A 25457-nucleotide genomic window follows, 5' to 3' on the forward strand; every position below is an offset into this window, starting at 1 on the left:
CTTAAACATTTAAATACATATTAATTACTTACATTTGATCAGAGAAAGTATTTGTTCATTTCTTTGTTCTTAAAGCCAGAAAAAGTGTAGTTTCTTTAAAAGAAACAATGTGTTGTTGTTACTACAGTATCACAATATATCGTATCGTCACACATGTATCGCAAGATTCTTGACAATACACAGGCCTACTGGCAAACGGCACATATGATACACAAAAAAAATACTGTATTTTTTTTTTAAACAGCAGTCAAAAATAAATTTTAAAAAATGTATTCTTTAAACAGACCCACAAAGTGGTTGAAAATCAGAACGTTTGTCTGCTGACTGAACATTACAAACGTTACAGGAGTAGAAATAGAAGGTATAATGCATGGAGGAAGACGATAGTTTGTTTTGGACGATCTATTTGTGCATCACACAGAGAGAAGCATGAGACGTAGCTTTTAAGTTAAAGGTGATCAATCTGGCTGTTTAAGAAGGATATAAAAAAAGCTTTCAGCCTTTTTTTAATCGTAAAACCCTACCTAGCATAAATTATTTTTTTATAGCTATATTGGTACTCAGAGGTTGGGATGAACACAACACTTAAAGGCCATTAAAATCCACCCAAAATGAGTTTCCTTGTAGCTCTAAAAAGAAAACAGTGAGAGTGATAAACAAAGTGTCTGGCTGTCCTTGTACCTGTAGTGACAACACTTACTCAAGACTGTACTAAACTTTGTCACTTAAGTGAGCATTAAAGAAGTACGATTAATCCAAACAAATATTTACTCAACAAGTACACTTTCGTTTTGCTTCAGGAGTAAACTTTTTGTACTAATTGTTATAATTATAATAGGATGTTTTTTCAACACACAAACAGGTGTCTTTTTACGTTTTAAAATAGCTTAAGCATGTGGAACATAATCATATAGCAAAGGATCCAAGTTATTTTAAAACCACAGAATCATTTACTAAAATATAAATAACATAATGTCCTTGACGCACAAAACCGACTTTTTCAAATATACCACGATATTTTACTTTGTTTTATTTGTAACACTGGTTAATAATTACTATAATTGTTCACAGATTGATCATTGCAACATTTTTTAGGACAGTATATGCTTATATATATTACCCTATATCATGTTATAGTGTTTATATATTAATATACATGCATTTCTTGAATAGATATCTGTGTAAAAATATGAACAAAAGAATAATTAAAAGGGGTAGAAAATTAAAAAAGTACTTTTCTTTCTCGAACTACAGGGTTTTGTCATTTTCTTTGTTCTATTCATTTTTTTGTTTAATTTGTGTTTTGTGATTTTGTATATACAAATAATTTACACATTTATTGTTTTAAAAAGTTTGAAGAGATTAAAAAAAGTTAATTCAAGTTCAAATCAAGCAAAACTACTTGAAATTATCGGAGAGAAACATGATTTTCCGAGCTATGAACAGCCTTATTAACAAGACAAATGAACACTCACAGAACGGAGTCGGTACCGATGATATCTCTCGCTCTAATCTGACGATCACCACCGTCAGCTCTTCTCACCTCAACTCTCTCCTCAGGTACCTTCTGAACGACATCTCCTCGCCTCGGCTTCCCTCTACCCTTGCTCTCCGTCGCCAACTTTCTCCCGGGCGTCACTCCATCGACCTGCTCCTCGGACGTCTTGCCGCTCAGGCTCCTGAACAGGTTGTGGAGGGTCAAGACGGCCAGAGTGCACAGGACGTACATGACCCCGTCGGCGACGTTTAGCGGAGCCAGAGCGAAGTATCTAGAACAACTACTTCATCGTTGGATCCTCGTTGGAGCTCAGGTGAGTCCACTGTGCCAGCGAAGCCTTGTGACTTTCTCTTTCATGACATGAACCTTGTCCTTTCGGGAGATAACGCCGCCTATTCCACGCAACCTGATAAAAAAAAGTTTTTTTGAACTTCGTCCTGTCGGCCGCCGTCACTTCGCCGGAAACCAGATCCTGCAGGATTCAATTTCCAAAGGTAACTTAAGAAATTGGACTTGAGCCATGAGAAAAACCTTCAAGTCCTCAATGGGAAAAAAAATAAATAAAAATTCAAAATGTCTTCAAATAAGCTGCAGCAACTATAAAAGTCTCAAAGCTTGCTGGTCCCGTTACATGATGTTCCTCCTCTGTCGCCTCCTCGTTTGTTTCGTACGCTTTGCTCATTTCGCATCCCGATTGGCCGAGCCGGACCCTCTGATGGCGAGTGGTTCCGTCATCCTCCGACATTCAGATGGATTAAATCTGCAGCAGGCCAGGTCATCGTCTCCCTCCCTCACCCCCCCACCCACCCACCCCTGCTGCCACCATCTGCTGCAGGATGAAACCGATGATGTAACAACATTAGATACCAGATACCAATCATCTGACAGGTGATCTTCACCCTCTTGCGTCACCGAGAAACCCTATAATCCTGGGTCAGAAAATAATGCATATCGGTGTTCATAAGACTTCTTTAGCGACCATCATAACGCCGTCATCGTCTCGACAAAAATTCTCAACGTTTGTTTTCTAACGACTACAAAGTAGTTGTTTTTTTTATTGTTGGTACTAATGGTGACTGATGGGGATCCTGTGAACTGGGTCTAACTGACAAGATCAATCAAGAGTCGGTGAAATTAAATTAACATGAAGAAAAAGAGTTCAAGGCTTGTTCCAGCCTTGAAATGTTTGCTCAGCGGGAAAGAAAAAAAGGGGGAACTTTCCAGGCCACTGACTCCTTTCAGGGGTTCTAATGAGTCGGAGGGTTTTTTGCCGGACGAACATGCGTTTTCTATCGAGAAAAAAAAAAGACTATACAAAAGGATGTATAGAAAACTAAGAAACTTCATAATGCAATTGATTTTCTTTTTTTTACCCCCAAACACATGGACTAAAGAGGTTCATGTTTCTTTCCCCTACAGAAAAGGCAGTCAAGACATAACAATTTAGAACAATCTGAATTTATAGTTTCTTTTTTAACTGTTGCTTTAGTGCACTTTGAGTTTAGAGCCATCTTCAAGAATCGTAAACAAGTTGTAAATGCTTGATTGAAAGTAAAATTGACATATGAAAGTCTGACCGAGAAAAACATGACCTCGAGTGAACTTCTGACACACATTCGATTGACATCGTTCACTGTAACTAATGGGATTTATTTCACCTGATCGTCGTGAAAATTAATTTGATAGATTGAAATGATCAGCCTTTTGCTAACCATGTCAAAGCAGCATTAGGTGAAGGTCACCTGTGTGTGTGTGTAGGTGTGTGTAGGGGGTCAAGTGAGTGATAAGAGGCTCAGACCATTTAAGATTATAGAAATCTCACTCCCCCCTCTCTTTGCTTAAGGAGCTTTTGATAACTTGAATTGTGAAGTGAAGGACTAGCAAGAGTAGAAAAGTGCAATCCCCACGGGAATGTTGATGACCCACTTTCCACGTCCCATTAAAATGAGTTTAAACATTTTCTTTTTTAAAGGGGCGGACTACAGCAGAAGTAGAAGGTTACAATAGCGTTTAATGTATTGTGACAGGCAAAGAGTACATTGAATTGTTGAAATTGAATTTTTTACTTATTTTCTTGAATGTCTTAATTAATGTCTGGTTAAGTCTTTAAACACTTTTACACAATTAAAGACTAAACAGTTAAAGTTTTGCATCGTGGCTCAGAGAGGACCACGATTTCATTTATGCTGTATGTCTCAATACATGCATATTTGACAATAAAATAACTTGATATTCCTTGTCCAACAATATTGGGAACTGGTTCATGTGATGGTCCGTCTTTTGTCAGCCACGTTCAACAACCACGAAAATATGAATAGAATATAAAAAACAACCATTACAAAAAATCCCTTAACCCTTGCTTTATATCTGGGACATAGGCTGTTAAACAAATGTGTTTGTGGTATCCCTTGTGTCGTCTCTGGGTCAAGATAAACAACCGCCATCGGCTTCCATAAATGCATATGCAGGGGTGGAGGTCGTTCACCTTGAACCAGAGACGAAACAAGGGATACCACAGATTGGGGTCACCCTGACCCAGAGACAACACAAGCGTTAAACACTTAAACAAAAACAAAAAGCAAAGCAGTAGGGATGTCAAATTCAAACTATAAATTGTTCTGGAAAACTTTAACTAATCGCCCACTTTAGACTTCCCGTTTGATCTATAACTTCTATAAATAAACGCCAAGTTTAGAGAAATGATGGTGGAGAGAAAAAAGAAAAAAAATGATTCGAGGATCTTTCTTTGTCACTAGGTTTTTCCGTTTCTGCCCCTTTGCTAAGAATAGACGCTGCATTTTCATCATCCTACCACAATACCATGTCATAACAAGGGACACGTATTGTTGGAAGACGAGAATAAAATGCATTTTAATCAAGATGTCAGTATAACATCCAACTAGAAAAAAAAAATAAAAAAAAATAGCAGAAATAAAAATCCTTATATCCAGTGTCACACACACACACACTGTCTGACCAACACCACACTCCCCCCTGCTGGTCACAAGTAATAAGCAACGTCTGGTTTTGATTAAACTGTTACATAAACCCAACACACACACACAGAATACACAGCTGCACGGTTCGTAAGACACACCCAAACTCTGCAGCCGTTTGTCATCGTCTCCGACATAAGAGTCAAACAAACTTCCCAGCAATTGTCAAATGGAAAAGAGACAAGTTAAATAACCATGTCAGATTATTGATGCAGTATTTTGCCAACAAATCCACAACAGATAAGTGAAATAAAGAGTGTCTCACGGAAAGTATCCGATTATCAAATGGATACAAATCAGTAGTAATTTGACCTTTTATATTTCGTTCTAGTAACTTGCTAGAGTAAAAGTCACAAAGGAAAAAAGGAAAACTGTAAATAAATTAATGACCTTTGTGGTTTTATGGCTTCTTTTCAAAGAAATCATGAGTCAAAATCTTCGTCTTGACGTCAAAAAGCAGCAGACTCGATGTCTTTTATGTCTTTTGTTCCAAAATTCAAAGTGGAAGATATTATTTGATGCATAAAGACAAATGGTTTCCATCAACATTTCTGATGTATACAAAACATGGTCAAATAATTAACTTGAATTAAAAAAAAAAACTGAATGTTCTAGATCACAGGATTGGTAACGTGGCTTTGATTTCATTATGCTGGAGAAGTTTTGGAACAAACCAGTTAAACACTTTCCACAAGACTCCACTTCTGACACGACCACTGATGAAAAGGCTTTATGAACCAGCCATGAACCAAACCCTGAACCAGACTCTGGTTCAATATCAAAGTATAAATGCTTTTCCAATAACATAAGTAGCTTCTTGGACTTCAATTCACCCTTTTTTTTTTTTTAAAGATCATGATTTATTTTCTTCTGCAAGTTGTGGAGATAAAAATATATATACATTTTTAACTCTTCACTCCAATGTCTTCTGTTAGTCATGGAGTAAATAAATATACATTTTATATTTTTGCGGATGTAAAATATTATATATAATTTGTTTCAGTTAGTTGTGGAGTTAAAAATACACATTTCATTTTCCTGTTACTTGTTAAATTAAAAATATACATTTCTTCTGTAACTTGTGAAGTTAAAATATATACAGGTATATATAATTTTTTTCTGTTAGTTGTGAAGTTATAAATATATACGTTTTTTTTCATTTGTGAAGTTAAAAATAAAATTCCTTTTAGTTGTGAAGTTAAAAATATATTTATTTTTTCTTTTAGTTGTGAAGTTAATATACATTTTATTTTCTTCAGTTAGTTGTGAAGTTAAAAATATACATTTTATTGTGTACATATTGTTACTTTAGCCCATCATGAGTCTATATTCTACAAAATACATCAATAATTCACAACCATGGACATAATCTGGATTTTAAACCTTCCAATTGTCAAATAACTGAACTAAATGTGTTACATTTTATAATGAGCAAAAATCATGTTTTTCAAAGGCATTCACATTTTTTGGACAAAACAAATCAAAATATGAATTCAAATGTGCATTTCCAATTGTGTACTACATTATTTTAGTTATTATTTTGTGTTTTCTTGAACTCACACAAAAACACATGCTCAGGAGCAGGTTTTACACTCAAATCTGTATCTAGTGACCCATTGTTTCAAGAAAAAAAATTCTTGAATTTAACGTATTCCACCGTCTGTCCCTTTAAGAAAGGAGGCCGATGAAAACAAACGCTCTATTGTACAAGTAACATCACTCGAAGAAAATACTCGTAAAAATGTTCCCATTCATTCAAAAATGAATGCCTAGTTAGAACGTCTCCCCACAGATGGATCTTTTTCTTCTCAACTCTGCTTCTCTCCTTCAAAGCCGACCAATCAGATTATTATGCAGTGAATCACTTTTCCCCACATTAACTTTTCGCCGCTTCAATCAAATCCACATTTATTTCCTTGACCATGTATTGAAACACATTGATGAAGCTGCTGCAACGATTGAAAATTCTTCACTCCAGTGATGATGCATTTGCTGAAACATTAAACACTTATTTCTAAACCATTAATACAGAGTCCTGGGTTAATGGTTTGAAGTCACAGCGGCTCACAGGACCAAGACATTTGGTTTGGAATGTGTTTTGTAACAAGACATGCTTTGACCATGTAGAGGCCGTTGCTGTAGATCCAGAGACAAGAGCGACAACATTTCCTTTTCACACACATCCGAGCGCTCACTGCATACATGCCGGACACAGTTAAAACAGAACCACAGAAATCCAATGAAGGCAACTCTACACAAGCTCAGTCGTTCATGCAGGAAATTGAAAAATTACAGACCACGGGACGAAAAGGTGAAGAAATGCATGTAATTAACATGCATGTATCAATTTAAGACTTTTTTATTTTTAAGTTGAAGAGGTCATGGACACAAGAAACATAAAAACAAGTTTTTCACTAGACCACTGCTGGACAATCTAATGTATTCTAATGTATAAAAATGAGTGTCTTACGCATCAAGAAGTATAAATTGTAATTTCAAAAATTGCATAATTCAGGTTTTAAATCCACCAAATGGGTTTTCTCTGTGGGGTAATCTGGACTCTTTCTTAGAGATGACGGGGATTGAACCGTTTTTTCCGCTCACAACTCTGTCATTTGGCCTTTTACCTACATCGTTATATATTACGCTTCTGTCACAATATTAAAAAAAAATGCATCAATTTTTTTTAAGGCTAAACAGCGAACATTAAAATGTAAAGTTGTCAATTTGTACTTCTATGTCTCGTTGTCATTTACGTCTCCGTCTGTCTGTGAACTGTGCTAGGCTCGGTTGCTATGCCGACGCGTCTTGCCGGCGCGCTGACTTAGCTCAGTATCTACATGGAAGTAATACTAACTTATGATCTAGTCAAACACTAGTGATCCAGTCACTCGTCTCTTTCAACCTCCTTTGTTAAAGCAACATATTGTAAGAACTTTTCATCTCGTCTCAGTTGTTTTCTTATAAGATCGTGAACTTCCAAACGAGTGTAAACCTGTTCGTCTTCACCGTATGCTAACGAGCTAAGTTGTTAGCTTCATTTATAAAGTGTTATGTGTGTGTGTACAAGGAGGTGGATTTATTATTGATTTGGTGATATCGCGACGCGCCGGCCGCTCCTCTCTGATGTCGCTCAGTTTTCGCAGGAAACCGATGAAAGTCCCGCGAAACTGAGCGTTATAGGTGATATTTTTCTACGATCATGTCGGCACAGAAATAAACTAAGAGAAATATCTTGTCGTTTTCCTTCTTTAAACCCCTGTACTCGACCTCCCCTACAGTGCTCTTGTGCACATGGCTACATTTTTAGGTGAGAGAAAAGTATATCCCATTAATATCAATATCGCATTTCAAGATGATATAGAATATATGAATATTTCCAATATCATTCATCCCCAATATTTTTGCATTAGCGTCGAGTTAAAACATCTCAACCATCAGTCAAGAGAATTTGACGTTTCTATGCCTACACGTCGCTGGTATCGAAGATTTAACACGGATGCCAAACCCTGATATCGATACCTTGACCTCGACATCATTTCCTGAAACTAAAACAATAACATGCTACACAAGCAGGAAGTACTACTGGTAAATATCGCAAGCGTTTCCAGTAGACTTCTGCTACAAAAAAAGCTTAAAATATAGACTGTTTAAGTTTCTTTTAAACAATTCTTCTCATGTCGAGGCTTCAATCCAAGAGGGACGTTACAGACGAGCAGTATGGAGGTATTTGGATGTTTTTAAGTGTCTTTTTGGACGAAGATGAAGACAAAGACAACTGAGCTCCAGTCGCTACATTAAAATGAACAAACATGTTTGTCTAACTCTTGAAAAAAAAATAATTCCAACCCTAAATCAACATGAGGATGAGTAGAAGATGAGTGAATTCTGAATTTCCATTAGATCATGTGTCTACTGTTGCATTTCCTGTTGACATTGTGAATTCTATATCAGACCTTCTTCGACTTTGGTCCCAAGTCCAATCATCAATGAGATTAGAAAAAACACAGCAGAACTTACATCACCACGAGTATCATCAAAAAATAAATGCCATTATTGCCTCCTGACCAAGTCACTGCCTTGACATGGACCATTTTGAAAGGTAGTGTTAAAAACAGATTAAATTATGTGAATGTTGTTAGGGGCCGTCAAGCAAGAAAGACGAAAAAAATCCCTAAAAAAGGACATGCGTCAATAGGCCGTGACTTTATTAAGCCAAATGAACGGCAACGTTATTCTTGTATATACAAGTTTTTTTTCAAAACATTTCTTCAATTAACTTGAAAAAAAAATGTTTTGAGGGATTAATATATACTCGAAAAATTGCACACAAAAAAGGAGGGAAGTGTTATGTGAAAATGTAAATTAATAATAAATGCACTAGAACCATTTAAACCGGGCCCCACTTTGCCCATGTCTGATATATACAGATAAATATAAATAAAGTGCACAGCAAGGTTTTAGGTAGAAAAAAAAGGGAATTTTGAAAACCTAACCAACAGACAATCGAGGGACTGGGTTTGCTCCAGTGATAAAAGACCAAGCAAAAAGTATTTATAGGTGGAGTTGTGCGACAGTGGTCAGTGCAGACACACCCTGCCAACCTCAAACACACGCACACATTCATAAACACACACAGGAAACCAGAGGCTCTTTTCTACTCCAGATGTCTTTTCCAGTAGCAGATAATCCTGAATCTTTAAAAAAAACTTCGGCGCCGTCGACTTCTTTGATAACTGCTGAGGTTACGAATGGAAGTTCATTGAAAGATTTGAGCTTTGATTTTCGGTGTAGTGGGAATTAAAAGTTTTAGGCTAAGGAGCGATAAGGAGCCACATGTGAAACATCTGTTCAACAGATTCTTTTTTTTACTGTTTTTTAAACGATGCTTTGGAGACGACAACAAAACCTTAGGATGTCTTTTCCAAATTGGTAGAACTACTTTTGGTTGTTTTTATTTGTTCAGGCTTTTCCTTGATTTTCTGGAAACCCTGTTGTGTTATCTGTATTATCTTGATCTTTAAATTATATACTTTATTGAATATTGTTTTGATTGTTTAAGCGCTTTGTGACCCTGGTCTAGAAAAGCGCTATACAAATAAAAATGACTTACTTACTTACTGTTCAATCAATATTAAAATACAATTTATCTAAATATCAAAAAAATAAGTAGTCAAGCGGGTATTATTACAGACAGTATTGCTTCTTCTTTTATTTAAAAATAATAATCTGATTTAAATCAATGTCACAAAATGTGTGTCAAATACCACGTTTACATTTTATGATAGTATTTAATCAGGAATTCTTATTGTCAGTATTGTAAACAAAACACAGGATGTCCTAGGATTTATTATTACAGAATAAAATAATGAAATTATACAAGTAAGTAAGTAATTTATATATAAAGAGAGCTTTTCCAGACCAGAGTCACAAAGTGCTTAAACAATCAAATCAATACTCACTAAAGTATATACTTTAAAGGTCAAGATAATACTGAGAACAACACAGGAGTTCCAGAAAAATCAAGGAAAATAAACAAGTAAAAAAAATAAAAATGTCTTCAGATGTTTCTAAGATTCATAAAATACAATAAATTTAAATAAGGGGCCAGATAAATAATAAACAATTAACACAAATAAAAATCCTACCATTTGAGTTGGAAAAAGTGAAAATAAATGCTTAGGAATTCTAGGCCTAATGTTTATAAACTCCTCTCTTGAATAGGACTCAGAAAAAAACAGTATTATCACAGAAAATAAGCGATAATATATTATTTTAATATACATTTTTAATAGTTATTTTTATTTTAATTCTGACAATTAAGTTGTTTGCTTTTATTCTGAGGGATTTCATTCCTAATATATAATAATAAATAACCTACTGTATCTCCAATTAATCACAATCACAGATATATTTTATTATGTTTATGCATTTAATGGCTTAACAGGTCAAAATAAATCTAATTTATTTCTAAATCTACATTTTACTCAGTGTATTAGTGAGAAAACAGTTTGAGGTAAACGTTCAAAACGCAGATCATCTTGTTTAGAAAAAGAAAAATGAGACAATGAACATTTTTGTGTCGACTTAACAGAAATGGTCGCGCTCAGCTGTGGAACCTGGTTGCCATGGGGACCAGCGGCACGTGCGCAGGTGAGCTTTTGTCACAAAAATAAAAGCCTTTTCAAAGAAAAAGAAAAAAAAAGAGAAATGATGGCGCTGCTGTGAAAAGAATGAAAAGTGCTGTGAAACTATTTTCCTGTGTCGGTTCATAACTAGGACACCAGGCGGACCAGACGCCGTAGAAAAGTCAACGAGGGACAGAAGTGACCGCCATACAAGAAAATAAAACATTATTGTAAAGTTTTTTAAGCAAACATTTCTTACCTCAGGTCCAAAGTTCGCCTCGTACCCTCGTCCTTAAAGGTTCCGAGTAGACCGTAGAGACTCGTGGTTCCGTGAGGACAGACTCAGAACCGGTGAGATAAAGATAAACTTGAAGTTTGAAGAAAAGTTTGACTCAAGTTTTCCGGAGGAGGTTTCAAGCTGCGCTGCGTTCAGGGGCCGATGAGCGTGTGGGAAATCGAAGTGAGAGACGGGGGCGTAGTGTGTATTTATAGTAATTTGGGCGGAGTCCGGCTCACTTTGAATCCGTTTTAAAACTTGAAATAAAAATAACTTTAGTGAAATGTTGATGCTTCTTAAGTTATATTTTTATAATACAGTATATACAAATGAATGATAACGTTACTACCGTTCTAGAAAAAGGAAGCCGTAGTTTACGTGTACACATGAACGCATCGTCCCTGACTTATTTTAACGCTGAAGTTTCACTGTTTTTATTTAAATAAATTGATTTATTATTATTATTAATTCAATACTATATCATTTGCACAACAGTCCACCAATTGAGTATTTTCAAATAAAAAATACAAATTTATAAAAGGCTCATCTGTCAAGTTAGGCCAACAAACTAACATATTGATTTTCTGGAACTCCTGTATTATCTTGACCTTTTAAGTATATATTTTATTGAATATTGTTTTGATTGTTTAAGCGCTTTGTGACCCTGGTCTGGAAAAGTGTTCTATACATATAAATAACTTACTTACTTACTTACTATTCTTTCATTAGTTGTTTTTTATTATTATTATATGATGGTATTTACCTTCATTCTTCCACCATTGAGGTACTTTAAGATAGTAACACATATATATATATACTTCTGTCTCATTACGCAGTGTGACACCACTTCCTACGTTTCCAGCTCCACATTGTTTTCTCTTTTCTCTCAGTTTGAAGAAACACAATGAACTTCCCACTTCCTTTTCCTGTCTACCTCCAAACTTATTGAGTTTTCTGTTTATTTTTGCTGCAATCTCTCCTTAAATCTACGCGGAACCGTTTCAAACAAGCCTCTGAACCAAAGTATGGTCCATCATCAGTAGTTTATTTAATTCATGTTTTAATGATAATAATCATGTGCAAAGAGAAATAGACAAATACAAAATCAAACAGAGACTATTTACACTTTCATTTTCTATTGTTATCGTCTAAACGAGAGGTCAGGTAAGTTAGTAAAAGTGTATTTATTTAAACTGTTACTTGGTATTCTCAAAAAGAAACACATATAAAAATGTTCTTTGTATGATTTTAAAATTGTTAATCAGACACATTCAAAAACGATGGTTGTGTGTGAGGATCCATCAGGTACGAAGTTAAAATTAAAGACATCTCTTTTTAATATACGTTAATGTATATCTTTTAACATAAATATATAATTTCCAGAATCTAATCTTAGCTCTTATCTCTCTCCAGAGTTTTCTGGGTCTATTTCTTCGTTTTCGTGCTAAAAGCAAAACCACAAACCATGGCAACACCAGCTAGTTTGTTTAAATACAGTATTAAATATACACATATTTTAGTCTAAATAAATATGCTACACATGTTCTCATGATCCACTATTTTAAATAAGAATGAACGAGTGTTTGAGCAAACACTTGACTTGTTTGATTGGTACAGTGTTGATCCAAGACTAGTCTTATTCAAAAAACGTAGTAGAAACTAGTGATGTGTCGACGAAGCTTCGTGAAACAGTTTCATATTCTTCAGAGGACAGTAGGGGGCGCCCTCAGCTTAAAAAAAAATGATGTGAGGTTTCAATAGAATAGCTTTTCAAAGCGATTAGATTATAGAGCAAAGAGTGACATCTAGTGGACTCAGGAGATAATGACACTGTTTCATGAAGCTTCGTCGACACGTCACCAGTAGAAAGGCATTATTAAAGCTGCAGCAGGAAACAAGGTGTTGGCTCACGACTACACAATTGTACACACTACTTGAATTAAGAGTAAACGCAGGCGGTGCACTTGTACAAACCCTCATGACACAGTGGAAGCAGAACAAACACAAATTGTAAGTGTGAAGCAAAAACACAAAAACCCTATATTCAGTTTATGAAGCAAGATGTTAAATCCCTTCCTTCAATACCGATCTTGGATAATCAATGATTTTCGGGGGAAGATATTTGTCCTTTGAGGATGGAAACGTCCTCCTCGCTCGCCATCGTTCTTGTTCAACTCGTGTCCGCCGACGCTACTTCCACGCTGAGAAGCTCCTCCCCTTCCACTCGCGGCGTCATCCGGATGATCATGGAGCTGTCGGTCGTCTCCGCCACCGTGTCGTCGTCGTCTTTGGGGAGCGGGTGAGGGATGGGTGAGCGGCGGTGCATGGGCGGGGGAGGAGGCACCGGTGAGCCCGAGTCCTGTGGAGGAGAAACATTCCTGTGAGCAGTTATAGACCCAAGAACGTTTGAAGTGTTGAACCGAAGTAGCATTTTTTAGGCTGAAATTTAAAACAAATGCCACCTTTGGATTGTTTTGTTTTAAACCAGAATAAAAATAGAATATATTGTTTTTCACTGAAGGGAAAAACTAGGAACAGAATCATTGAAAATATACAGTTAATATTTTCAGGCTGTTGCTCCTAAGCTTTGGAACGATCTTACTCTCTCTTTGCGCTTGATGGATCTATTGACTCCTTTAAGAAACATCTTAAGACGTTTCTATTTGTTCAGGCTTTTCCTTGAATTTCTCGAACTCCTGTGTTGTTCTCAGTATTATCTTGATCTTTAAAGTATGTACTTTTTTGAGTATTGTTTTGATTGTTTAAGCGCTTTGTGACCCTGGTCTCGAAAAGCGCTATATAAATAAATATTACTTACTTACTTACTTACTTATATATTGATTTACATTTTTTTGATGGGACAAAGCAAAATACAATTAACCAATTCAAGGCAAGGCATAAATAATCACCGAATTGGAACATGATTTTGGATCTATTAGGGAAAAAAAACATTTACATCAAACTAAGAAATAAAATGAAATTTGGTTTAAAGAGAAAGATGAATAACACAGAGTTTACATGAAACTTTTCTGAAGCACTGAGCTGTTAGTTCGCTGTTATATCTTTGTCGCATTTTCACAAGTTGTTCATTATTTTACTCTTATAATTTTACAACAAACACATGTGCAAAGAGAAATACACAAACTCAAAATCAAACAAAGCCTATTTACACTTTCATTTTCTATTGTTATTGTCTCAATGAGAGGCCAGGTTAGTTAGTAAAAGTGTATTTATTTAAACAGTTTCTAAAAAGAAACACATGTGAAAATGTTCTTTGTATGATAGTTATTTTAAAATTGTTAGATAGCCATCGGAAACATTTAAAAAGAGTAAAAAGAGTCAAACATAAATTATTAGGTTATGGATCTATTAATATAAAAAATATATATTCTAAAACTTAATATCAAAATCAAATCTGGTTTAAAGACGCACACTTTACTTGTGTACAAGTAAGAAAGAAGAATAACACAGAGTTTACATGTCAAGAAACTTTTCTGAAGCACTGAGCTGTTAGTTCGCTGTTATATCTTCGTCCTATTTAACGAGTTGTTTATTATCTTAATCTTAAAATTTTCCAACAAACACACATGCTGAGACAAATAAATGAACACAAAATCAGTAATTATTATAAGTGTAATTATTTAAACAGTTTTTAAAAATGAACACATGTTAAAAAATGTTCTTTGTATGATAGTGATTTTAAAATTGTTGTTAACATTTAAAAAGGAAAAAATAATAATTTAAAACTAAATATGAAAATCAAATCTGGTTTATAGACGCACACTTTACTTTTGTACGAGTAGGAAAGAAGAATAGCACAGAGTTTACATGTCATGAAACTTTTTCTGAAGCACTGAGCTGTTAGTTCGCTGTTATATCTTCGTCGCAGTCGCCAAGTGATTGGCTTGTGGCCTGAGAGGTTGGGGGTTTAATCCCAGCTCCGGACGAGAATGTGGCGTTATGTTTCAGCTGACACACTGCGTCGCAGCCTACTCCCATCAGTGTGTGATTGTGTGTGTGAATGTGTGCGAGCGTAACGTCGTCCTACCTCCGCCGCGACTTCAGAAGGCTTGTAGGCTTTCTTCAGTTTGGCAAACGTTCCCTCCATCCCGGCCTTCGTGGTCACCTTCAGGGCCGCCTTGAACATCTTGGGAGTCTCCGGTCGGGCAGGAATGACCTGCAGAGGCTCCTTCCCTCCTTCCTTCTCATCGGGCTTCTTGTCTTTAGTCAGCATTTTCCTGAGAAGGCAGAGAGTCAACATTTAAGAGTCGGAGGTGAAGCGAGACGAACGAGCGTTACCAGCAGATGCAACATATCCACCCGCTCTGCTGCTGCACCATGACTCGGGTGCAGGAGCGTCACCTGCACACTGATCTGACCCGGTTCCCTCGCGGTTCTGCATCAGGAAGCAGATCGACCTCGTAGATTAGAGTCTAATCCGGAGAGCTCAGACGACAAGAGGCAGCTGACGTTCTCAGTCCGAGGAACCGACCAACCAGACGCAGGTGTTTAATTAATTCCTTTAACACCCAGTTAAAGGACTTCTTCTCAATGACCCAGATCCATTTGTCACCCACTTACTTCAAGATCATTATGAGTTTGTATAGGTGTAGTTTTGATTCATTTCTAAATGTGAATCCTTGTTTTTCATTATATATTTCATGGGTTGTTTTTCATTTTAAAATATTAAAGTTGTTGTTAATAATTTTTTTAATTATTAAGTTGTTTTTAATTTAGAAATTGAAAAGTTCTATTTCTTTTTTTAATTATTGAGTTTTTTTTTTTCATTTTTAAAATTTTAAGTTGTTTTTCTATTCGCAAATTATAAAGTTGTTTTTTAATTTTCAAATATTTAAGTTGTTTTCTTTTGCAAATCTTTAAGTTGTTTTTATTCGGTAATGTTCAAATTGTTTTCATATTAAATCTGTAAGTTGTATTTTATTCACAAGTTTTTTAATTGTTTTTCATTTTTTTAATATTTATTTTGTTTTTTATTCGCAAATTTGAAGTTGTTTTTTCATTCAAACATTTTTAAGTTGTTTTTCATTTTCAAATATTTAATTTGTTGTTAATTATCAAATATTTAGGTTATTTCTTATAATTTTTTTAATTATTAAGTTGTTTTTCATTTTCAAATCTTGAATTTGTTTTTATTTGGAAATATTTAAGTTATTTTCAATTGCAAATCTATAAGTTTTTCTTTATTCGCAAATGTTAAGTGGTTTTTTTTCCATTCAGATATTTTTCTTTTTTTTTTTCATTTTCAAATATTTATGTTGTTGTTAATTCGCAAATATTTAAATTATTTCTTATTATTTTTGAATTTTTTGAGTTGTTTTTTTCATATTAAATTTGTAAGTTGTATTTTATTTGTGAATATTAAGGTGGATTTTCATTTGTAAATATTTACGTTGTTTTTCATTCGCAAATATTTGAGTTTTGATTCATTTCTAAATGTTACTCCTAACCTTAATTATATATTTTATGGGTCAGGTTCATTTCTTTTCACTGCTGACAATTCTTAACCTTCGTCCAAAAGTGTCAAAATGTTGATTTCAAATGATGAACTTTATTTAACAAATTAATACATGTTCTGAATTTTCGATTCTAATTTAAACATTAAAGAAAAATACCATTTATTACTATAAACTACGGATTAATTTGATACAATTATTATTTATTTTTCTTACCTGACATACAGTTTTATTATTACATATAAATATTATTAAATGATTAAAAAATAATAATTAACTAACTAAATGTGTGTTTTGTGATCCGTGTATTTTAAGTTTACATCATTTTAAATCACTAACCTATGGTCACCTTTTTAAAGTGTCATAAGAAATACTTTCACCTTAAAAAGTGTCTTACACAGTTTATATGAGCAAAGGCTAATAATAAATTCATAATAAGAATATACTTAGACAGTAGTACATAGTAGTATAATATACTGTTTGATATGCAACAAAATGTGGATCAAAGACGTACAGAAAGAAACAGCAGATACAAGAATCCCCCCCTGGGGTCCCCAGGATAGTTGAGTTTGAGACCCTGTTCTAGACGGAGCGTTAAATTGCAGCAACAGGCAGCAGAAGAATCTCACTTGGCTTTCTTCCTCAGGAGTTTCTGGGACTCGGGGTAGTGGACCAGGATCTCTGCCAGGTCTTTCTTATCCAGGATGAAAAGGTTGGCGAATCCATGAGCCTTCACGTTCGCCGTCCGTCTGTTTCCTCCTCCACCGGCCAGCAGACTGATGGAGGTCAGAGTTCAGGATTTTTACAAAAGAAAACATGTGTTCAACTAAAGGACTGATTATTGAAAGGTTTCAGTGTTTTTTTGGTTATTTTTGTCTGATCATATTCTTTATCATGGACAAGATTCACTTTAGTTTTATGTTTTTCTTTAATTTTCTTACTTTGTTTAAACGTTTGTTAATCTGAACAATTCATCAGATAAAACAGGATTTTAAAATCTTTAAGTTGTTTTTCATTCGCACATTTTTAAGTTGTTTTTAATTCACACATTTCTAAGATATTTTTCATTTTTAAATATTAAAGTTGTTGTGAATTAATTTTTTATTTTTTTTATTTTTTTTATTTTAAAATTTTATTTGTCTGTTCTTATTCACAAATTCTTATGTTGTTTTTTGTTTGCAAATCTTTAAGTTGTTTTTATTTGGAAATTTTCAAGTGGTTTTTATGTTAAATTTGTAAGTTTCTTTTCATTCACACATTTTAAGTTGTTTTTCATTTTCAAATATTTAAGTTGTTTTTATATGGAAATGTTTTAATATTTAATTGTTTTCCTTCACAAATATTTAAGTCGTTTTTCATTCGTAAATATATAATCGTTTTTTTTTCATTTTGTAATCATGGAGTTGTTTTTCATTCACAAATATTTAAATTTATTTTGTTCATTTTTAAGTAGTATTTCATTCGCAAATTTTAAAATTCTATTTCAATATTAAATAATAAAGTTGTTTTTCATTCACAAATATTTAAATTTATTTTGTTCATTTTTAAGTAGTATTTCATTTGCAAGTTTTAAAATATTATTTCAATATTAAATAATTAAGTTGTTTTTCATTTTCAAATATTTAAGTTGTTTTTATTTGGAAATTTTTAAATATTTAAATTGTTTTCCTTCGCAAATATTTAAGTCGTTTTTCATTCGTAAATATTTATTCGACTTTTTTTTTTCATTTTTCTAATTATAAAGTTTTCATTTTGTAATCATGGAGATGTTTTTCATTCACAAAGTTTTCATGTTATTCTTTTCATTTTCAAGTAGTATTTCATTCGCAAATTTTAAAATTCTATTTCAATATTAAATAATTAAGTTGTTTTTCATTCGCAAATATTTAAGTTGTTTTTCATTTGTAAATGATAAAGTTGTTTTTCATTCACACATATTTAAATTGTTTTTGTCTTTATATTTTTCATTTTTAAGTTGTAATTGTTTGCAAATTTAAAAATTTGATAAAAAGGGTTTTTTATTTTCAAAAAATTCATTTATTTTTCTTTTTTTTTAATTATTATGGTTATTTTTCATTCACACACTTCAAGTTTTTTTTTTCATTTGCAAATATTTTTGTTGTTTACCAATTTGTTATTATTAAGTTGTTTTTTATTCACAAATATTTAAATTGTTTTTATTAATTTTTGTTATTTTTTAATATTTCATTCGCGAATTTTAAAATTCTATTTCAATATTAAATAATTCAGTTGTTTTTCATTCGCAAATATTTAATTTATTTTTCACTTTTTAATTATAATGTTTTTTTTCATTCACACCTTTTTAAGTTGTTTTTATTCAAAGATTTCTGGACGATCCATCACCTGATTTCTCCAAAGACAGAACCAGCTCTGATGGTCACGAAGACAATCTCCAGGTCCGGACCCCCGACCACCTGGACCTCCCCTTGCTTGATGATGTACATCTCTCGCCCGATCTCGCCCTGCAGCAGATCCACAAGGTCACCCGGTGCCGCCGTCTCTCGGCGACGAGTCTGTGTTTGTTCACCTTTTTGCACACAAAGTCTCCGGGCAGGTAGACGACGGATTTCAGGCGAGTCAACATGTCGAAGACCATCTGTCGGTCGCAGCCCTGTAGCACAACGACACGTGAACCAAACTCACCTTTGCTTGGAGATAAACAAGAAGATAAAGTTTAGTTTCTGACCTGGAAGAGAGCGACTTTACTGACGATGGCGTAGTTGACGTCGACGGCCATGTCCATTCTCATCTTGGTGGGGAGTTGAACCAGCAGCTCTTGTTCATCTGAAACAGTGACAATGACATTTCTTCAGGGGCCACGTTTTATTTATTGGCCCTTGTTACTGTGGGGCCGAGGGGCGAAAAGTATCAAATCAAGCTAAAAATTCGAATCAAGCTAAAAATGAAGGCATTATTAATAAATGTTATTTCCTTTTTCATTCATTGTCTAACGCTTTAGGTCCCGGGGAGACTGGATCCCAGTTACATAGGGCGAGAGGGAGGGGGACACCATGGACGTTTCAATATCATTTATATTATCTTATATGATTATATATCATCTTTTTAAGGGGCATAAATACTCACAGAAAGAACTAAAATGAAAACCATTTGAGCATATTTAAAGACAAGATAAGACTAATAGAAATAGAAAATAAAACTGTAAATTTTCTAAATGATCTTTGACCTCATGAAGGCCATATACAATTAGGGCCACATGTGGACCCCCAGCTAACCCTAACCCTAACACGTTACATTTGAATTGGATGATGCTAGGGCTGCACGATATTGAAAATATGTGCGATATTGGTGTCTTGAATTGAGATATCGATATTAATGCGATATTTTTTTCTTTCACCTAAAAATGTAGTCGAACGCAGAAGTGAGTACTGTAGTCGAGGTCCGGGGGTTTGGAGAAAGAAAAACGATGCAATATTTCACTTTCCGTTTATTTCCGCGCTTCGGTGCCGACATGATCGTAGAAAAATATCACTTATAACGCTCAGTTTCGCTGGACTTGCAACTGTTTCCCGCCAAACTGAGCGACATCAGAGAGGAGCCGCCGGCGCGTCGCGATATCACCAAATCAATAATAAATCCACCTCCTTGTACACGCACACATAACACTTTATAAATGATGCTAACAACTTAGCTTGTTAGCATACAGTGAAGAGGGACAGGTTTGGAAGTTCACGATCTTCTAAGAAAACAACTGAGACGAGATGAAAAGTTTTTACAATATGTTGCTTTAACAAAGGAGGTTGAAAGAGACGAGTGACTGGATCACTAGTGTTTGACTAGATCATAAGTTAGTATTACTTCTGTGTATATACTGAGCTAAGTTAGCACGCCAACAAGACGCGTCGCCATAGCAACCGAGCCTAGCAAGCTGCGCCGCACAGTTCACAGACGGACGGAGACATAAACGACAACGAGACATAGAAGTACAAATTGACAAAATTAAAAATTATCACATGTTTTCGATATGCATATGACACGTGCCAATCTATCTATCTATATTTTTCCGATATATCGTGCAATCCTAGATGATGCAAATTTCTACTGATGAAGCAGTATCATTATTACCACTAGAAACCTTTTAAATGTTAATCTAATAAAACCTCACATCTTTTTTTTAACTGAGGGCGCCCCCAACTGACCCTCTAAAGATTAAGACACAGCTTCATGAAACTTCATCGACACATCACTACATCAGTTTAGCAAAGATGTTTTATTGTTATAATCCATTAATAATTGGAGTCTACTGACTCCTTTAAGAAACATCTTAAGACATTTTCATTTATTCAGGCTTTTCCTTGATTTTCTGGAACTCCTGTGTTGTTCTCAGTATTATCTTGATCTTGAAAGTATATATTTTAGTGAGTATTGTTGTGATTGTTTAAGCGCTTTGTGACCCTGGTCTGGAAAAGCGCTATATAAATACAAATGACTTACTTACTTACAGTACTTACTTACATTCTCACCCTGGGGTTTCCTCAATTAATTCATGACACCAAACCCCTTGTAAAATACTTTCAAAAACAAAATATTGAATCAAAAAAGCAACGGATCTGATAATTAACTTATTTGATCTATTTAGTTTCTTTAATTCATGTTGCAAAAACCTTGTCAAAAACCTTGTGTACATCTGTCTAGAGTATATTAATCCATGCTGTCCTCGATCAGAGTGTGACCTCTACATTCACGGTGACCCACCAACATGTGCAGTGTCGGCCTGTTTCAATCACCGTGTGCACATTCCACCTAAACAGAGGTATTTTGATGAGCTCTGGGAAACACTGCCGGGCTTTCGCGTCCTGATTAAAAATGCTAACCCAGACAAGCCTCGGACAGGATATGAAAAACAAAATACCGTGCGCGCTGTTTCCTACCCAGCATGCCTTGGATCTTCCAGGTGTAGTCGTACCAGGTCTTGATCCTGTTCTGGACCTCCCGGGGGATGTTGTAGGAGTTCATGTATTTGACGGTGCTGTCCATGCAGGCCCGGTAGTAGTTCTCGCCTGCTGTGGCGGCGCCGACCACGTCTCTCATCTGAGGAGGTGGAAGAACATCCAACATGAGGGATGAACGTTTGGATCAGGAACAATATTGAAGCAACGGAAAGAAAGGATTAACAAATGAAGTAGAAACACATTCTTGGACATTTTTTCAAATATAAAACTGTGAAATACTTGTGTGTCTGTACATTCTTTTGTTATCTTTAACCTTTGTTATAAAGTATATACCTTTGTCCATCCATCCATCCATCCATCCATCCATCCATCCATCCATCCATCCATCCATCCATCCATCCATCCATCCATCCATCCATCCATCCATCCATCCATCCATCTATCCATCCATCCATCCATCCATCCATCCAATCATCCATCCATCCATCCATCCAATCATCCATCCATCCATCCATCCATCCATCCATCCATCCATCCATCCATCCATCCATCCATCCATCCATCCATCCATCCATCCATCCATCCATCCATCCATCCATCCATCCATCCATCCATCCATCCATCCATCCATCCATCTATCCATCCATCCAATCATCCATCCATCCATCTACCCATCATCCATCCATCCATCCATCCATCCATCCATCCATCCATCCATCCATCCATCCATCCATCCATCCATCCATCCATCCATCCATCCATCCATCCATCCATCCATCCATCCATCCATCCATCCATCCATCCATCCATCCATCCAGTCCATTATGATGTAATAATGGCTTCACTCCTCCTCCAGCCAGCTGTAATGATGCCCTGCTTTGTTTATACACTGAGTCCCTTGGAGATGGAAGCTTCTGGGATTGATGACGCGCGGTGACAAACCTCCATGTTTGACCAATCACAGCAGAGTGGACGTGGTTATGGTCAACAAGATTTAATCTCCAGAACAACAAAGTGTTTTCAGTGGGCGGGGCTTAAGATAATTTTCTAATATAAATATTTCAATGAAGAGAGAGTTTTGTACAAACACACACTGATGATACAATAGAGTCACACATCAAAATAACACACACTTAAATCTACACATTACTTGAACTTAAAACTGGTGGTTGCAACAAGCTTTCAGAGAGAAGCTCAACCGACCTGACCAATCATGATGGAGAAAGCAAACACTCCGACAAAGTAGTTGATGAGCTGAAAACAGATCTCGAAGACGGTGGTGGGGTCTGGCAGTCCTCCGATGGTGATCAGGGTTTTCACCGCAAAGTAGTAGCAGCGGATGTATCTGGAAAGAGTGAGAGAAGATATTAAACATCTGGATCAAAAACAGTGTTTTCATGGACAAGAGATAAACCCACGCGTTGCCTTTTCCATTGTAGACCCACTTGGTGGACCCCAGACCCTCGTAGTCGGAGCCCCAGTAGAAGAGACAGGCGTTGATGTGCAGGGAGTACAGGAGGTAGCTGGAGGTCCGGATCACTCTGCAGGGAACAACGAGACCAGGATCTCTTCAGAGACTCTTTCGATAACTCACCTGTAAATGTAAGCTTTCTTCATCACCGACTCCATCCTGTCGTTGAACTCGAAGAAAGCCATGTACTGCGACCCCAGGAAATATGAGGCGTCAATCATCGGAACATTTAATCCTCACGGTGACGCCTTCTGACCTTGAGCAGTCGAGGGAATCTTAACAGTGAGTTCACTCCGGTGAAGTAGTAGAAGACCTCCATGGGGAAGAGACTGATGATGTCCATCTGTAGATACACATCACTTTCATTTCACTTGTTTTACCATCATTTTCTGCTGATTCACTAGGGGTCTCAGGGTGGAGCCCATCCCAGCTACTCCGGGTGAGAGGCAGGGCAACCTTAAACAGTAGTGATGTGTCATGAAACAGTGTCATTATCTCCTGAGTCCACTAGATGTCACTCTTTGCTCTATAATCTATTGCTTTGAAAAATTATTCTATTGAAACCTCACATCATTTTTAAGCTGAGGGCGCCCCCTACTGTCCTCTGAAAAATAAGACACTGTTTCATGAAGCTTCATCGACACATCACTAAACATCACTAAATTTTTTTATTTACACATTTTATATTTACCAAAAACATTAATTACACAAAACCAAATTATTTTAAAACTTTAATTTGATGCTATTTCCATTATTATTTCTACGTTCATATATTACATTTATTTTTTAAAATTTGTGGAAGTTGTTATATACACCAGTGGTGTGTCGATGAAGCTTCATGAAACAGTGTCATTATTCCCTGAGTCCACTAGATGTCACTCTTCGCTCTATAATGAAACATCACATTTTTAAACTGAGGGCGCCTCCTACTGTCCTCTGAAGAATATGACACTGTTTCATGAAGCTTCACCGACACATCACTACTTTTTATGACACAACTAAAACATGCATTTTTAATATTTAAAAAGGAAACAAATTTAACATTTTTAATGTTCTAATAAGCTTGTATTTCAATTTATTTTCAGTAATTCAAATACTTTCATTAACCCAGATTCCTCACCTTGAATCTTTCTGTTGTCATGTAGTTTTCTCTCATTTCCTTCTTGTCACACTAGAAAACAAAACGTCCAGATCGATAGAATCCCAGGGGAGTTTGTCACAGATGTAAACCGACCACGATGTCTCCTCCGCGGACGAACTGCAGCCGGGGCTGCATGACGAGGATGTCTGCGATGTAGACCAGGTCGCAGGTGTAGTCGGCCAGGAGCCACAGGTGGAGGTTCTCGGGGGTCTGGTAGGGGAAGGCCCAGCGGACCGGGATCAACCACACGTTCCAGTTCCATGCAGCCACCACGAAGAAGAGCCACACCACGTATATGATATCTGCAGATATGACAGGTGACACAATTATATTTTCTCTTGGATTTATTTTATATTTAACTGGGTGATACTTGGGTAAAATTCAACATTATATTCATTATCTAAATGTGATTATTTTAAATGGATTTTTTTGTTTTTACAAAAGACTTTTCCATCAGTTATTGTCAGATCTCTTTTCTTTTCGCTTCATTCAACTGTAGTAAATGATTGTACGCTAGATGGCGCCATTTACCCACTTATTTACCACATTATAAATGATGTCACTTTCAAAAGATGGTTTCAATTCTAAATAGATGTTGTAAATGTTTTTTTCCATTCATGTCATGAGTAGAGAGATGAGTGATCTTTCTGTCTCTAAATAAACATTTACAACAACACTTACAACAAGAACCGACTAGTTTTATCAATTAAATACCCTTTTCTGTTGCATGTAAACTACTAAAAACATACCTCTAGATTTGCAATAAAAGTAGGTTCACTTGACACATAAACTATTTTTTTAAATAATTAATTTAATTATCATTCGTTATTTTGTAATTTTTAACAGTCATGACTTATGTCGTATAATTATCTCACTATTATTTGAACGTTCTTCATAATGTTCTTCATCACAGAACTTTGCCCATGGAGTGTCATGTGACCTTCACGCTGTTTTAGAGAAACTGTTTTCAAGAGAAAATATTTTTTTTAACTGATAAAACGGAAAAACAAACCAACAACTGTGCGCATGAGATTCTACAACTTCAGAGTTACACTGTTATAACAGAAGGGGGAACCAGAAACCACCTTCTTTTCTATCTTATGTTCAAGAAGTACTTAAAGTGATAGTTCAACCAAAATTCAAACTCCACATACTTTCTACTCACCCTCATGTAGACTATAAATTGGGATTATTTTCAGAGTAATCTGTTCTTTTTTAGAGTTATAGACAAGAAAACATGCCCATAAATACACTTATATTTACTGAGAGTGTTTCCTGCCAGTGTAGCGTGTTAGCATTTTAGCATCTGTTAAAAACAACCTTAAAATATAGATTTATTTAAAGTTTTTTTTCTGAATAATTCCTCATGTCGAGGCTTCAATCCAAGATGTTACAGTCGAGCAGTATGGAGGTATTTGGATGTTTTTAAGTGACTTTTTGGACGAAGATGAAGACGTAGACAACTGAGCTCCAGTCGCTACACTAAAATGAACAAACATTTTTGTCTATAACTCTAAAAAGAACAGAGTGAGGGACTCACC

The 25457-nt window shown here is 35.5% G+C and overlaps 1 protein-coding gene and 1 pseudogene across 1 annotated transcript in view; both read right to left on the reverse strand.

Moving 5' to 3' along the window:
• Window positions 1-10894, reverse strand: part of kifc3 (kinesin family member C3) — a 42664-nt gene extending 31770 nt beyond the window's left edge. Inside the window, exon 1 of the mRNA XM_087783402.1 lies at window positions 10882-10894. The gene's annotated coding sequence lies outside the window, so the exon portion shown is untranslated. The remainder of the gene's footprint in view (window positions 1-10881) is intronic.
• A 2175-nt stretch (window positions 10895-13069) lies between these two features.
• LOC148085249 (cyclic nucleotide-gated channel beta-3-like) overlaps window positions 13070-25457 on the reverse strand; it is a 33287-nt pseudogene continuing 20899 nt past the window's right edge.

This window comes from Callionymus lyra, chromosome 2, assembly GCF_982586985.1.
Source record: "Callionymus lyra chromosome 2, fCalLyr1.hap1.1, whole genome shotgun sequence".
NCBI lineage: Eukaryota > Metazoa > Chordata > Actinopteri > Syngnathiformes > Callionymidae > Callionymus > Callionymus lyra.